Here is a 14635-nt window from a genome sequence, read left to right as displayed (position 1 = left end):
AGAGGGCCAATACATGTGCCCTAGCATGACCTTTTCACTGGACTGGTGACTGGTCAGTCATGCTGTGTAGCCAACCCCATCTGTTGGGCTGCAGTGGCCAGTTCCTCATCTCTATGCCATTGGTGTCCTGAGTGCTGACACTCTGTGGAAAGTCTTGATCGTAGAAATGGCCCAAGATTGGGAACAAAGTGATATGGTTTGGCTGTGTCCCCACCCAAATCTCATCTTGAAGAGTAGTTCCCATATTCCCCACATGTTGTGGGAGGGACCCAGTGGGAAGTAATTGAATCATGGGTGTGGTTACCCTCGTGCTGTTCTCGTGATAATGAGTGAGTTCTCCTGAGATTAAGGGGCTTCCCCCACTCTTCACTCTGCACTTCTCCTTCTTGCTGCCATGTGAAGAAGGACGTGTTTGCTTCCCCTCCACCATGATTGTAAGTTTCCTGAGGCCTCCCCAGCCATGTTGAACTGTGAGTCAATTAAGCCTCTTTTCTTTATAAATTACCCAGTCTTGGGTATGTCTTTATTAGCCATGTGAGAATGGTCTAATACACAAAGTAAGGATGTCCCAACTCACTACTCCTGTCAATATCATACTGGAAGTCCTAGCTAATACAATCAGAAAAAGAAAGGAAATAAAAGGTATACAGATTATGAAGAAAGAAATAAAATTGTCTTTGCTCACAGGTGAAATGATCACTTAAATAGAAAATATGAAAGAATCTGCAAAAACGAAACAAAACAAAAACCCTCCTGGAACTAATTAGTGATCATAGCAAGGTTGCAGTATACAAGGTTAATATACAGAAGTCAATTGGTTTTCTATGTACCAGCAATGAACAAATGGAATTTGAAATAAAAAACACATTACTATTTACTTTGGCACCCTCTAAAATGAATTACTTAGGTGTAAATCTAAAAAAAAATTGTACAAGACCCATATGAGGAAAGTTACTAAACTCTGATGAAAGATATTTTAAAAAACCCTAAATAAATCTTGCCTGTGCATAGATAGAAAGACTCTATATCATCAAGACATCAGTTCTTTCTACCTTGATCCATAGAGTCAATGCGATCCCAATCAAAAGCCCACAAGTTATTTTGTAGATATCAGCAAACTGATTCTAAAGTTTATATGGAGAGGAAAAAGACCCAGAATAGCCAACTCAATATTAAAGGAGAAAAACAAAGCCAGAGAACTGAAATTACCTGACTTCAAGATTTACTGTGAAGCTGAAATAATCAAGATAGTGTGGTCCTAGTGAAAGAATAGACAAATAGATCACTAGAACAGAATAGAAAGCTGAGCAACCGTCCCACGTAAATATAGTCAAGTGATCTTTGACAAAGGAGCAAAGTTAAAATGACCAAGCAAAGATATAATCTTTTCAACAAATGATACAGGAATAATTGGAAATCTATGTGCAAAATAATGAAACTAGAAACAGACTCTACACACTTCACAAAAATTAACTCAAGATGAACTATAGTCCCAAATACAGAATGCAAAACTATAAAACTCTTGGAAGATAATATAGGGGAAAATCTAAATGATCTTGGATATGGTGATGACTTTTGAAATACACCAAATGCATAATCCATGAAAAAATAATTGATAAGGTAGACTTTATTAAAATTAAAAACTGTGCCTATGAAAGACATGTCAGGAAAATGAGAAGACAAGCCACAGACTGGGATAAAATATTTGCAAAAGACACGTCTGATAAAAGATGTTTATCCAAAATGTGCAAAGAACTCTTAATACTCAACAATAAGAAAATGAGAAAATGAACAACCTTATGTAAAAAAAAAAAAAAAAGCCAAAGACCTGAACAGATACTTCACCACAGAAGGTATACAGAAGGCAAGTAAGCATACTCAAAGATGTCCAACATCATATGTCATTAAGAAATTGCAAAATAGTAGACACCACTACACACTTATTAGAATAGCCAAAATCCAAAGTGCTGACATCACCACATACTGATGAGGCTGTGGAGCAACAGGAATGCTCACTCATTGCTGGAAGGAATGCAAAATTATGCAGCCACTTGGGAAGGCAGTTTGGCAGTTTCTTACAAAACTAAACATTCTTACCATATGATCCAGTAATCACACTTCTTGGTGTTTATCCAAAGGAGTTTAAAACATGTTCACACAAAAACTTGTGCACAGATGTATATGGTAGCTTTATTCATAATTTCCAAAACTTGGAAGCAACCAAGATGTCCTTCAGTAGGTGAGTGAATGAAAATATCTGTGGCATATCCAGACAATCGAATATTATTGAGTACTAAAAAGAAACAAGCTATTAAGCCATACAAAGACATGGAAGAATAACCTTAAGTACATATTACTAAGTGAAATAAACCAATCTGGAAAGGCTGTGTGATTTCAACTATACAACATTCTGAAAAAGACAAAACGATGGAAATCAGTGGTGGCTAGAGGTTTTGTGAAGGAAGAGATGAATAGATGGAACACCAGTATGGAGGATTTTTAGGGCAGTGAGACTTACCTGGATGATGCCAAAATGGTGGACATGTGTCATTCTGCACTTGTCCAAATCCATAGAATGACCAGCACCAAGAGCAAACCCTGGACTCTGGATGATAGTGGCATGTCAATGCATGCCCATTAATTTCAATAAGTATACCACTCTGGTAGATGGTGCTGATCATGGGGGAGGCTGTGCAAGTGTATGTATGGAGGGTACTTGGAAAATCTCTGTACCTTCTGCTCAGTTTTGCTGTGAATTTAAAATTGCTCTAAAAATAAACTTTGTAGTTAAAAATAGGAGTTTTTGGAGTGATGGAAATATTCTGTATCTTGATGGTGATGGTGTATGCATTTGTCAAAACTCATCAAAATGGTGAGGTTCATTTAATATAAGTTATATTTCAAAAAGGCTGATTTGAGAAGATCAGAATTGTCCCTCAAATCTGCTTCCCTGCAAAGGCAGCATTTTTACCTGCATTGTGTTTTATGATTTTGACTTGGCTAATCATAGAAAAGGATGAGGTTTCTACAATTGCTGTGACAGCTCTGAGTTTGGGTCTGTGTACTAACTGCATCACCATCAGGAGCGGAAGCTCCAGGGGCCCACCAGAGTCATCATGGGTGTAGGATTAATGTGTGTGATCAGCATCTGCCCAGACGCGGCCCATGTGCCAAGGGGAGAGTGAAGGAACAGCGGGCACCAATTGCAAGGCTGGGGAGCAGGGGCCTGGCAGAGGTTCACCCTCTGGCCAGTTCAGGGCAATTCAATTGAGTTCAATTCAGCATAGGTTTGCTGAGGCCAGCTATGCAGACCCTGCTGCCAGAGCCGGTGAGGCAAGCAGAGAGGATGAGAACATCCTCCTTAAGGGGGTGGTCTGGGAGGCAGACATATACTGGGAGCAATGGTTTGTAGCTGGGGTGTCCCCTTTCATGATCTGTGTTTTGGAGTGTGGAGCAGAGGAGCTAGGGATGTCTAACTGGGGGAACTGAGGGCAGTTCCCTGCCATGGCGTCTTTACCTGGGTCTTGGCGTTGGGCAGGTTTCCACAGGTGACAATGCAAGAACGGCAAACCAGGAGGTGGAAAACTTGGGGTAAGGGATGTGCTATGTGTGAGCACATCTTGTGTGAACAAGGTAAGCAAAAACAGCAGAAAGAACCAGAAAATGGACCAGCATCTTGGGGCTGACACCCAGGTGTCCCCAGGTGAGCGGGAAAACCCCCTCCCAGCCTGCCTCCCTATCACGTGGTGTGTCACCTGCTCTGCTGGTTTTTCGGTCTGAATGTCTGTGTCCCTTCATATGTTGAAGTCCAAACACGTAAGGTGGTAGCATTAGTGGGTGGAGCCTTTGGGAAGTAAGGAGGTTATGGGAGTGGAGCTGCCATAGTGGGATTAGTGTCCTTATAAAAGAGGCCCAGAGAGCTTCCTCACCCCTTATACCACGTGGAGACTTAGCGAGAAGGCGCTGTCTATGAGCCACGAAGAGAGTCCTCATCAGGAACTAAATGAGTCAGACCCTTGATCTTGGACTTCCCAGCTTCCAGAACCATGAGCAATACATTTCTATTGTTTATAAACCACCCAGTTTATGGTATTTTGTTATAGCAGCCTGGACAGAAGAAGACGGGGGCAAAAACTCTCTTCAGCGTGTGGAGCTGACCCTCCAGCTATAGAGAAAAGAGTGGGTCCCAGACTCACTGAGCACTCCTGAGGGGCAGTAGGCTGGGGCCTTACCTATGCTGCTTTATGCCAAGAGTGTACTTGAGCCTACAGGGATGCACAAGGCTGTCTGATGCTGTGAATAGCAAAGTTGAGCTTTGTCTCATGAAGACCACTGGGCTGTGGGATGTGAATGGCCCGGAGCTAGGGGGTTCTTGCACCAGGATAGGCTGGAGGTCAGTAGAATGGAGCCAGGTGGTGACACAGTAGGAAAGGAAGGGGACAGATGCACAGAGCACTTCAGAGGTGGAGTGTATCATTCTTCAGCGCAAGCTGGACGGGAGCCGTGAAGTGAGGATTGCATGGATCTTTCTAGGACTCTCAGCCTGGGTGACTTGGAGAATAATGAACAATAATAACTACATGTGACTATTACTGAATGCCTATGTGTGCCAAAGAAGTTGTACAGAATGCTTAGATAAAGAATTCTAATTTTAATCTTCGCAAACCCTCCAGCTGGGGAGGGCTGACAAAACAGTCTCAGGGAGGGTAGGTGTCCCACCCAAATATCCAGGTGGGACTAGAATTCAGAGCCCCCACTCATGTTTGTCCACTCCTGTCACTCAGCGGAGCGGGGGTGATGTTCCAGGCTTGAATCTGGGTGCAGAGATTCTGGGTTTCAGATCCAAGCTGACAGTCCCGAGAACGACCCAGCAGGTGGCTTGAGAGGAGTGTGGAGCTCAGGAGGCAGCAGGTGCAGCAGAAAGGGGACTGGAGGACCATGAATGTGTCCCCTTGGAGAACATGGCAGAGGCAAGGGAGGAGGTGGTGAAGGGACCTTGGAGGAGCTGTGCAGACGCAGGCTGCTACCTGGTCCCCTCTGCTGCCTCCCTGACCTCCCCTCCCCTCTTTTTCAAACCATCTTGTCTCTCCTTTCTCTCCATTTCAAACTACTGATTTCCTTAAATAAACTGTAGCTTAGACATAACATTTCACCAGTGAAAATTAAGCACAAAAACTCCACCTGATTTTTTTTCTTTTAAGAACAACCCAGATCTAAGCAAAACTGGAGCTTTGATTTATAAAATCACTCTCCCGGGCACACAGAAGGAAAGATGCAAATGAAAGCTACTGTTTGTAGTGAACATGCTGAGTACATGACTACAGTGTTCCTTCAGCCAGGGGGGATGCAGCTGGCTGCAAACATTCGTGAACCACTGGAAGGGAACACAGGCAGAACAAAGGGCTGAGGCATGGGGTGAAATCTGATGTCTTCATTCCCTCTCCCACAAGAAACAATCGCTGGCGAGTGCCGCGGGCCTTTGCAAGACAGGAACAGGCCAGGGATCCAGGAGGGCGCAGAAATTCGGAAAGTAGTTAATATCAATTTTGTCATTATATGCTACTCTCCCTAAAGCAGAGCCGCCTCAATGTGCTTTGGGGTCCTCAACTTCCTTGGCTATTTAATATAAGAACCCTACATTGAAATTTGGGTGGGAAAAACACTGAAATACACGAAGAGAAGTTAGATAAGATTGGCAAAGTGAGCAGCGCAAATTGATAAGCAGCTTAGATGGGGCCCGCCAATCAGCTGACGTCCTCCAGGGTCTCCAGGTGACCTGGGTTCTTCTAGGTTCGTGGTGGGAGCTGGAAATGTTCCTGCCGAAAGAGATTTGGAAGCAATTGCGGGAAAAGTCCTCAGGGAGCCGAGGGCATGCTCATGGGGTTCAGGAACACCCCACTCACCCCCTTTACTCTTCATTGTCCCAACTTCAGCAAAAGCTCAGGTTTTCTTTTAGCTGGGGCCAGGGCCAGGGCAGGTGGGAGCCAGCCAAGCACCACCCCCACCTCCACAGCCCTGGGCTTCTCACTCCTCCATTCAATTTCTGTGCAGCGACTAATTATACTTGACTAGTTGCCAAACATCCTATTTTGGTGCCTGAGCTCATATGACTGAGCTGTGATAACAAGGCTGTCTTTTTTCACACCAACTGAGTCATGAATAATGATCTTATATAGATATTTTTGGTGTGGGTCAGAATTTTGTTCTGTTTCTAAATGTTCCCTTTTTCTTCCTTTTAAAACCAGAGTGAGGCTTGAATGGCAGGCAGCTAAGCCTTCCCGAAAAAGGGTCAGAGACAGCTTTGATGCCAGGGTCTGTGGTCCCCCTGGGAGCCAGGGCATCCCTCTCCTCACTCTTTTCCCTCCTCCAAACACAAACTTCCCACAAAACCAATTTTATGTGCCAAATGTTCCCCAACGCTGCAAATCTCGGTTCTGTGAGTGACATTGATTGAAAGACATGAAATCAATCACAACATTTATTAAGTATGTAAAATGTTGTACAACACCAGGGTTTCATATTGAGGAGTAAGCAGCACTAAATTAATAACTTCTGAGACCTTGGGGCCACAAAATAGCCAGCAGATAGGCCTCGGGGAAGAGCAAATGAATCAATGTGATCAATTATTTGTCATTTACAATTTAAATAAGCCCCGGGGATAACGTTAACATCGCAGTCAAAATTGGATAAGCCTCTCAGTGATATCTGGAGCTATTATTTTGGGACCAGGTCAGTCTTTTATTCATGCCTCACTTCTAAATTCCGATTATAGATGGCACTTGATCCATAGCCAAGGAAGCAGAGTGAGGATGCTGGAGGAGGGAAGGGTGCCCAAGAGGCAGCAGACAGGAGGGAAGGAGGCTAGGCTGCCTGGAGTGTCTGCTCCACAGCCTGAGGGTGAAGAAACTGCTGGGTAGAAATGAAGCCCTCCAATGTGTGACTTGGCAAAGGTGGATATTTGAACACAGTCTACGGTTGACTGAGCTGCTCAGATTGTCCTAGGGAAGCTTTTCAGAAAGTGTATGAGCCTTTTTTAGTATTATTTTTAAAGAATCGGGTTGTTAATGGCAACCATTGAAAAGATGATTGAATAACTGCATGATGCAAGCAGTGTGCCGCCGGGCCTGGAAATGGAATGGGAGCATATCCATGGCTGTAGAGGTGGCATTCCGACCTCTCGTGTGTGTGTGTGTGTGTGTGTGTGTGTCTGTGAACATCGGTCAGGCCCGTCTCCCCTCTTCCAACCTCAGTGACTGAGAAAGAAGAATGGCTCCTATGGACAGGTTACCCCTAGGGCTCCAGTGTCCCACTCGTGGGGATGTTTTGCAACCCCCAAGAGAAGCACCCTTTGGATAAGTATTTGTGAGCATTGAAATAATCCTCAAAACATGTCCTTTGTTTACCCCCACCCCTCTCTAGTTAACGACATAACATTCAAGTCCTTTTGCCATCTCACCTAACCTTGTATTCAGCTTAGCAGCAGTGTGTGCTTTGAGTAGAAGCTCACACAGAGGGATCTCCAAGAGCTGATGAAGCAATCAATTATTTGGCTTCCAGAGTTCCCTTCCAGTGCTGGGGAGAATCGGCAATCCCCCCTTTCCCTGCAGAAAGAACATGGTGCTCTGAGTTTCTGGTCCATCGTTCTCCCCGGAGGGGCTGCTGAAGCCACAATGCTCCGTTCAGTCTTCTCAAGAATTGGCAAGAAAGAGCCTTGTGCATTGAAGGCCACTGAGGGCATGTCCTCCTGGGTCTGCAGGGCTTTCCTCAGGAGACAGGACTTTTCCAAAGCCTTGGACCCATTCACCAAGGTAAGCAAAAGCAGCAGAAAGAACCAGAAAATGAACGAGCAACTTGGGGCTGACACCCAGGAGTCCCCAGGTGAGCAGGGAAAACTCCCTCCCAGCCTGCCTCTCTATCACGTGGTGTGTCACCTGCTCTGCTGGTTTCTTGGTCTTCTTTGGATTGGGAGTCCATTTGAGGAGCTGAAGAAAGCACAGTCCTGCTTGACTGCTGCCCCCAGACAAACTCACAGGATTCCACAGTCATGTCCATGGCACCTTGGAACCTTCTAGGGCAGCATAGCCCCCTGGAATGCTCCAGGGTGATGAGAACATTCTATGCCTCTATTGTCCAGTGCAGAAGGTAGCAGCCACATGTGGCTATGAGCGCTTGGAGTATGGCCAGTGTGGCTGAAACACTGACTTTCTAAGGGTATTTAATTGGGAATCCTGGATTCAGGTCAGTGACCTTTGGCAAATGAAGAATGACAGTAGGTTCTTACGTGTTCACTCATCGGCGCATTGACCTTCACTTTCAGCTTAGGGGCTGGGAGCAGGTAGGCTTAACAGAGGAGTGTGAGAGTGAGGGTCAGGGATGATGGGGTCATGTTTGTGCAGCGTCCCATCCCTGTCCCTGTCACTATCACCATCATCAAAGCAGCCCCAAGTGCCAACTAGCCCTTGGGTGGAATCTTCATCTCTGGGTCCCGATCTTCTGTACATGAAGCGGCTGGACACACATTCATCTACATTCACACCTACTTGAAGATGGGAACCAAAAAAAGCCAGACATTGCAGGCAGCCTGTCCATGCCTCTGACAGTGGTGATGGGGACTTGATCGGCTGTGCTTCCTTTTGGAGGCGGTCAGGGATGGGCATTGTGAACAAATAGGGAAAGGTCCTTTTTGAACAATACTGACCTTTTATGACCCCAGATTCCCCCAGGAACTGCCTTTTCTTGGGCCTTTATGAGGAAGAGAGGGACTTCTTTTGTGAGCTTTTCTAGGAGAAGTGAGTATCTTTGAAAGGAAAACAATTATTTAAAAGGAAAATGCCTTTTACCAACGTCTAGCTCTAGAAGCCTATGAACGAATTACCATGGGAAACAGGCCCTCCAGGTGGCATTTTAGAACAAAGTCAGGAGTGACTGTCGCTGGCAGTTACCTATAGTGATGAAATAGGACAGTTCCCTTATCCCCCTTGCAGGACATCCGACAGGGGTGTGCCCCTCTCCTTCGATCACCCGCTGCTCAAACCCCTAGGGGAAGCATGCAGATGGGCAGGTGCACAGGCAGTGGGGAGCACTTCTGGGCTCTGGCCCCATGGCAGCCTCTAGGGGTAGGTGTCTTTGACTCCCAAAGCCCAAGTGGGCATGTGTTACCAAGCCCTTTTAGATTTGCTGTTTGCAGACAGCTTGTGTGTTAATCAGCTCAATGAACCCTCTGCCTTAACCCAAGAGCAAGGCCAGTGTGACAGGCTTCTGTATTCTGAGTTCTTGCCCAGTGTACCGGAAGAATTGGATCACACGTGAGCTTGAGGGATGAGTGCAAGGTTTTATTGAGCGGTGGAGGTGGCTCTCCAGGAGACAGATGGGGAGCAGGAAGTGGGGGATGGAGTGGGAAGGTGGTCTTCCCCTGGAGTTGGGCCGCCCAGCAGCTGTATTCTTCTCCCACCGCCCTTGGCTGAACTCTCCTTGGCATCTGGACGTCCTTCCCCATCCCTCTTTCTCTGCCATGTTGTTCCGTTGTCACTCACCTGCTGGTTCTGACATTCAGCTGTTTGTGTGTGTGTCCACTAAGGTCTCGGGTCTATATGGGGGAAGGATGGGGAGTATGGCAGGCCAAAAAGCAAATTTTGGGGTGCAAAAACAGAAATGCCTGTCCTCATTTAGGGCTGTGGCTCTTCAGGCTTGAGGGTGGGGCTTTTGCCTGGTAACCGCCCTCTTCTACCCAGTATTTCCCTGTCCCCTGTCCATTTCAGTGACACCAGCCTGCATGTGATGTGTCTGTCCTTTGTGAACAGAGCTTTCAGCCCTGCATCCCAACAGACATTTCAGAGGTCTGTTCTCCCAACACAGCCCCTCCTCTCCTTGCCAGGGCACTCAGTGTCTCTGCTCTTGAGGTCAAGGGCCAAGAACCCAATTCAGAGGACACTCTGCTGTGATGTCTCCCAGGGCTGCTCCTGTTGGTGGGAGCCTCACCACCCTGGGACCAGCCCCAGAACCCCAATATCTTCACACAGCCCTTTCCCTCCATGGATGTGGCTGGCCCTAAAACTACTGCCATGTGTGGCTCCTGAGTCTTTTCATGGGGGTCAGAACATTTCCGCCATGTAGCTGCCTCTCCAGAGCCAGGGACAGCCTGTCCTCTGAGTGGGGGTCACCATGGGCCACCCCTGGAGCTCGTCTTTGTGTTGCCAGCACCAGGCGGCACCTTCCACTGTGCTCTGGGCTTTTGGGTCCCTCCACAAAACAACATCTTGATTCTACCTTCTCCCGTGCCTCCTGCTAAGAGCCTCAGCCTTCAGATTGGGTGGGATTGCTGGGGATGGGGGAGGCTTAAGGCAGCAGAGGAAACATGGGCCTTAAATGGGAGTTTGGAGGGGCTAAGAAGGACTTAGAGGCCCTGGAGACCCCAGATTCCAGCTCTGCCTACTTGACCATGGGGCAAACCCATCCACTGGGTCTACTAAGAGCCCCTCCCTCCCGGCACTGTGGGGAGATCTGAGGAGTTGATCTGTAAAAGCCCTCAGCCCTGCTGTGCTTGGAAAAAACTCTCCCCAGATCTGAGTGCCACATTTATCTTTTATTTTTCCACAGGTGATCTGGGTGGTGGAACTTCCTTCTTCATTTCCCCTGCCCCTTAGTCTACACTAGAGTAACCCCTTGAAGATTCCTCACAAATAAACACCTGCCCAACCTTGACATCGAGGTTCACCCTTGTGTTTGTTGGTTATCCCACCTTGGCAGGAACCCTTCCCTCCTGTGGCAGGGGGCAAAATGGAACTCAGTTTACCTCCTCCTTGGGGGAAAGGAGTGGATAAGAGGATAATGGAAGTATGTGTGAATTAATTAAATTAAATTAAATTAAATTCAGATTATAATTAAATTCAATTCACATTTTAAACTAAGTAAATTAAGTCACATTAAAGTCAAATTTTATTCAGCCAAATTTCTCTTAGAATAAACTCAATCTTCTTTGAGGTTAGTTTTAAGACGATCAACTATTGGTCAAGTATTTGTTGACTTCCTCAACTGTTAACAATACTCTGCTAAGGTGTTGAGATGCAAAATAAGCTGTATTTTACCTCCAGCTGACAGGAGGATGAGTTCTCCCTTCCTTTCCTTTTAATTTTTTCTCCTCTGAGACAAGGTCTTGCTCTGTTGCCCAGGCTGGCATATAGTGGTACAATAGTAGCTCACTGCAGCCTCAAATTCCTGGGCTCAATCGATCTTCCTGCCTCAGTCTTTTGAGTAGCTATGACTACAGGTATGTGCCACCATATCTGGCTAATTTTATTTTACTGTAGAGACAGGGTTCTTGCTGTGTTGCCCAGGCTGGCCTTAAACTCCTGGCCTCAAGCAATTCTCCTGCCTCAGCCTCCCAAAGTGCTGGGGTTACAGACATGAGCCACCGTGCACAGCCCTTTCCTTTTTCTTGAAGATGACATAGCTAGGCCAAGGAGCCAAGGTTTAATTAAATGCAAGAAGTAAATTCAGAACAATGTAAGATGTCCAATTGCATGATGGCGTGGAGTCTGTTTCCCACAGCACAGCAGTAACCCCATCCCTGGGGCATCTGGGCACAGCTGGTGCACACCAGGGACAAGACAAGCAGGGTGGTCTAGAGAGTATGGCCTTCTCCCTGGGAGGCTGTACCCAGTGACCAAGACCAGCTCTGGTTCCTGGGCCTGGGCCTCATGGAGTGGCCCTGCTTCTTGGGGGAACTTATACTGTCTCAGATTCTGGGCCCTAGGCTAACCTTTCTCCCACTTTGGAATTTGGTCCAGAGTTTGAGATTAGCATGATGTGAATGGAATATGAAAGTCTCCTGCAATTCAGCCACATAAGAAGGAGAAAAAGAAAAGAAACAAATGAAAACTTCCTCATAACCCTCATTCCTTCAATTTGGGCTGCAAATAGCAGTGACTTTCTACCAGACACTGTGGTACAGAAAAGGGGAAGAGTCACCGCCTGGTGGAGAAACCTGACACACACTCCTCCACCAGGTGAGCATTAAAGTCACCACAAAAGTGATGCCTCAGGTGCCCTGGGTCTGATGCGATGAGAATAGCAACTTCACCTCTAGGGTCTTCCTTCCCTAAGACTCATAACCCCAGTCCAATCATGAGAAGATCATCAGACATCAGACTAGAGGAACATTCTATAAATGCCTGGCCAGTCCTCAAAACTGTCAAGGTCATAAAAAAACAAGGAAAGCCTGAGAAATATTGCTGAGCAGAGCCTGAGATGTGACGACCAATGGATGGGATCCTGGGACAGTTAAAGGATATTAGGTAAAAGCTAAGGAAATCCAAGTAAGGTATAGATTTTAGTTGATGTATCAATATGGGTTTGTTAATTGTTACAAATGTAGCATACTAATGCAAAATGCTAGCAATAATAGGAAAAACGGGATGTGGGGCGTATGGGAACTCTCCAAAGTGTTGTTGAAATTTTTCTGTAAAGCTGTAACTATTCTAAAATAAAAAGCTATTAAACATTTTCCCTCCTTTTACCAAGAATAGTCAAATTCATAGAGACAGAAAGTAGAAAGATGGTTGCCAGGGGCTAGGGAGGGAGCACCAGGAATTAAGGATTAATGAGGACAGAGTTCAGTTTTGCAAGAAAGAAAAGCAAAGCAAAGTCCTGTGGATAAATGCTGGTGAAGACTGCACAATAAAGGGAGTGTAAATGTTATCGAACTGCATACATAACGAAGGCTAAGATAGTAAATTTTTTGTTATGTGTGTTTTACCATGAATAAACAATTTTTTAGGTTTTGACATTTGATTTTTTTTTCCTTTTTAAGTTCTGGCACACCTGTGCAGAACGTGCAGGTTTGTTACATAGGTATACATGTGCCATGGTGGTTTGCTGCAACCATCAACCCGTCATCTAGGCTTTAAGCCCCGCATGCATGAGTTATTTGTCCTAATGCTCTCCCTCCCCTTTCTCCCAACCCCCCAACAGGCCCCGGTGTGTGACGTTCCCCTCCCTGTGTCCCTGTGTTCTCATTGTTCAATTCTCACTTATGAGTGAGAACATGCGGTGTTGATTTTCTGTTCCTGTGTTAGTTTGGTGAGGCTGATGGTGAGATAGTATGGTGATTCCTCAAGGATATAGAACCAGAAATACCATTTGAGCCAGCAATCCTATTACTGGGTATATGTCCAGAGGATTATAAATCATTCTACTATAAAGACACATGCACATGAAGGTTTATTGCAGCAGTATTTACAATAGCAAAGACTTGGAAACAGCCCAAAAATGCCCATCAGTGACAGACTGGATAAAGAAAATGTGGCACATATACACCATAAAACACTATGCTGTCATGAAAAAGAGTGAGTTACTGGAAACCATCATCCTCAGCAAGTAAACATTTTTTTTAAATGTCCCTCTTCATCTTGTCATTGCAGCCTTGGCCCCTAGCCCCCCAATGTGTGCCATGGAGTGTCTTGAAAGCCTGCCTACACCTGTCCTCCCAGCTTTGCATTCCTTTTGGGTCATGCAGTTCAAGAGCAAGACTGCACTCAACACCGCCATGCCTTAGGAAAACATGTGTTGACCGCACATCTCCCACTTCCCTGTGGACTCAACACCCAGTGGTTTCTGCCTGGTGCTGAACAGCTTCTCCCAGGCTCCTAAGGAGCCCCCAGTGGACAGATGTGTGGCTGTCAGCAGCTGATCAGAAGAGTCCTCTTGTAACACAATTGGGGAGAATAGATTTACCGCCTTTGCAAACATTTCTGATTCCTCCATGAATGTTTGTGAGCTGGGCGGACGGTGATGACTGATTAGTCGTGTGTGCTGGGCCCCCTGTCCTGGCATGGAAAACACACAGGTGCTGTCCTCCATGCAATTACCCTTCACTGCTTTCTAGCGGTGACTTATTTCCACCGATAGCGCTCCCCTGGCCGCCTTCCCTCCGGGTGACAGCTCTTCACCGTGTTATGTGGCAGACTTCCTCTGCGCATGATAAATAGTCCTCATTTTCTTCCCAACAGTCCCACAACCAATAAAAAGCGATAAAAAGTGAAATGACACACAAATTGCATCCCCAAAGGGCTGTAAAGGCCCAAGATGTTGCTGCATGCAGTGATCAGATGAGATTCTTTGCCTTTAAACAAATAACCCTCGTTAACAAAGAGAGGTATTCAAATGAGGAGGAGGCAGGGCCTTGGGGGGCCTGGGCAGGGCAAGCAAAGGTCAGTGGGCTGATGCCAGTGCACCTCCAGGTGCTGGAGGCTCCAAGCGGATCAGGACGCTTCTTTGGGATGATGGCAGATGACCCAGAGACACACCTGGCAATTTTGTGCCATAGTGAATGGCCATGTCATTGCTCTGGGTTTTGGGTTAGTGAAAATGATATTGCTGCAGCTTTTTAGAAGCCTCAAGAAGCACTGATCTCTGGTTTGTGTGTGCCATAATGATCAGATGTGACTGTCCCCTAGAATCTCCCCAGGAACCTTAACAAGAACAGATGCCCAGATCTTGGGCTCAGTGATTCTGATTCTGTTGCTTTTGGAGGATTCCAGCATCTCTGTTTTTAAAGGGAAGTGCCCCCAATATGCAGCCAGGTTAAGAGCCCTGGGAAACCCAGGGTCCACACCCAGCATACTGGCAGAGCCTGTTA

General features: G+C 46.2%; 1 long non-coding RNA gene across 1 annotated transcript; it reads left to right on the top strand.

Moving 5' to 3' along the window:
- The first annotated feature begins 8100 nt into the window (after positions 1 to 8100).
- LOC129060523 (uncharacterized) lies at positions 8101 to 13743 on the top strand. The gene is made up of 2 exons (XR_008527335.1): positions 8101 to 8238; positions 13419 to 13743. It is a non-coding gene; the product is annotated as an uncharacterized LOC129060523 (long non-coding RNA).
- The last annotated feature ends 892 nt before the right edge of the window (positions 13744 to 14635 follow it).

The sequence above is a fragment of the Pongo abelii genome, chromosome 1 (assembly GCF_028885655.2).
Source record: "Pongo abelii isolate AG06213 chromosome 1, NHGRI_mPonAbe1-v2.0_pri, whole genome shotgun sequence".
Classification (NCBI taxonomy): Eukaryota; Metazoa; Chordata; class Mammalia; order Primates; family Hominidae; genus Pongo; species Pongo abelii.
This window is presented reverse-complemented; position numbering and strand designations above follow the sequence as displayed.